At 38.0% G+C, this 2,500-nt stretch overlaps 2 protein-coding genes across 2 annotated transcripts in view; one reads left to right on the forward strand and one right to left on the reverse strand.

Moving 5' to 3' along the window:
* The window catches only part of LOC131721213 (zinc finger and SCAN domain-containing protein 21-like), an 18,521-nt gene extending 17,219 nt beyond the window's left edge, over positions 1-1,302 (reverse strand). The window contains exon 1 of the mRNA XM_059014637.1: positions 1,060-1,302. The gene's annotated coding sequence lies outside the window, so the exon portion shown is untranslated. The remainder of the gene's footprint in view (positions 1-1,059) is intronic.
* LOC131721205 (zinc finger protein ZFP2-like) overlaps positions 1-2,500 on the forward strand; it is a 104,013-nt gene that overhangs the window by 56,478 nt on the left and 45,035 nt on the right. The gene's annotated exons all lie outside the window — the stretch shown is intronic.

Consider the following 2,500-nt stretch of genomic DNA (forward strand, 5'->3'; position numbering starts at 1 on the left):
TGTGATGGACTAATTGTATAATGAGATGGCACCGTTATTGTAGGTGAAGTGTCTGTTATGCTCATTCGGCACAGATTGATTGAGAGGGAGAGATGAGTAGGGTATGAAAACACCTGTAAATAACTGATTAGAGGCAGAAAGAAAGGCAGGAGCGAGAAACAAGGCAGGACTCGGACGTCGAGAGGTAGACATACCGTCAATTTTCAATTGTTCTGCTATTTCTTGACATGTGGCGTCCTTCTTTTCATTGTATTTTTAATCAGACACTGGCTCATAAAAAACATTATATTTTTTGACTTTAATAATTAAATTGATGTCGATTTTTTATTTCTGTGGTAATGTTGCCTGAGCAAGACAGACAGGGTGCGTTCACGCCATGCACACTTTCGCCATTCTGCACAGAATCGGAGCAAGCAGCCAATGAATTTTCAGAATCTGCGCAGACTTAGCAAAGTCTGCGTCTCGTGAACGCACTCTTTGTCTGACAGCCGCTACCTTTGACCTCATTTCTGATTGGTCCATTGCGACGCAAACAGCGCGTAGCAAAATACAAATGAAACAGATGTATTTCTAGATTTGCTCGCTTCATTCATGCCGCTTGCTTCGCTTGCGTTGTGCATTACTCAGTTTAAATCAATAGTTTTCATTATTTTTGCTCGCGTCCAGTGTGCATAGCTCTTTCAACATGCAAGCCCTGCATGCCCATTGACGTGTTTGATTTGGCATTGCATGTTGCAGAGCTGCGCTTACACTCCGACTTTTAACAATGTGTTTGTTAACAGTTATTTATTTAGCTTTTTTTGTTTTTTACAGAACTGCCCCTTTAGTCACAGTCACGCCCCCCGTGTCTATGTATGAATTACTGACTCATATTTGTGATTTGATTACACCAGCAGGTGAACTGATAATGGAAGGATGTTATTTTGTGAAAACAATAAAATATTAATAAATAAATAAATTATACTACAACATTTTATAAATAAATACATGATACACCAGACTGCAGCACATTCGTTTACTCTTAATATCATAACAAATATACTTATTATAAATACGCACCTTCTTTTATTTGTTGGGAAACGGTCTGGAACTGAAGTATTTTTTAATACAGTGCTATTTGAATATTTAAAATATGGTTATCTTCAAAATTAAAATATCAACAACGGTGTGTTAATTAAACGAAGCGCCTGACGCCGCTCGGAACTTTCGCATTTTCAAATCCTAACGTAAACGAGCATATTTAAAGTTACATTTTTATTTGTTTTTCTATGATCGAGTGTGAATCCGCTCTGCAGCGCACTCCAGCACCCACACCGCTCCCTGACCTGCACACCGCAGGGCAACTGCTGTACAAAGGCTGTTTTATCAGTCCCTGCTGTGGATTAAAATAGGATTGGTTTTAAGAATAAATAATTAAATTCACATGGGGAGGCGTCGGGTCGCGGGGCTTCCTGTGCTGTAAACCTGGTCGTCATGGAGACGGGCAGAACGCAGCTCTCGCTATTCCTTATCCAATGCTGCCATCGTGTGGCCATTTACTAGAACTGTTTATTATCTACCTATCTATCAGCTCAGTTGCCCTTTGAAATGACTCGGATAACCTTAACCCCTGTGTAAAGAGACATTTCAGATACATTCTTAAAATACAGCAAACAGAATATTTACAGGATAGCCAGGAGAGTACTGTGTGTATAAATAATAACGTTTTCTGTAATTGCTCTTATTTGAAATCATTCTCATGTATTTATCATGCTTACTGCCTGTTCTTACTGGACTCATATCAGCAAATAGTTACTATCAGGTTCAGCTGCTCTTAGTCGAATTCACTCTTATAATTTACTGTGTGCTTTATTATTTTGCTCTTACTTGAATTGATTTTATTGTACTTTCATATCCTGCTCTTATCTGTATTATAATATTCTGTAATGTGATGTTTTATAATGTGATTCTTTGTACTGTGATCATTTGTAACAATTGTAAGCAGCCCTGGATGTCTGCTATGAAATAAATAATAATAACAGTAACAATGTCATTGTGAATTTCATTACCTGTACTACCCATTGTAAACAGCAGAGGGCACCAGCAACCGCTTGTCACTGAGCTGTGCTCTGATAAAAAAAAAATAATAATAATAATAAACCAACAGTTCTAATAAATGGCCACACGATGGCAGCATTGGATAAGGAATAGCGAGAGCTGCGTTCTGCTTTTAGTTGAATTTGCTCTTGTTTATAGTTTACTGTGTGCTTTATTATTTTGCTCTTACTTGAATTGATTTTATACTTTCATATCTGTATTATGATATTTTTTAATGTGATACTTTGTACTGAGAGAACTTGTAACAATTGCAAGTCACCCTGGATAACGGAGTCAGGATAAGGAAGTCTGCTAAGAAATAAATACGACTGCTACACAACGGTCAAGGGTCAAGTCTGGAAACAGCCACCCTGATTGAACTGATGAGGATGAGAAGCATGATGAGGATGAGGAGGAGGATGAT

The sequence above is a fragment of the Acipenser ruthenus genome, chromosome 48 (assembly GCF_902713425.1).
Source record: "Acipenser ruthenus chromosome 48, fAciRut3.2 maternal haplotype, whole genome shotgun sequence".
Lineage (NCBI taxonomy): Eukaryota > Metazoa > Chordata > Actinopteri > Acipenseriformes > Acipenseridae > Acipenser > Acipenser ruthenus.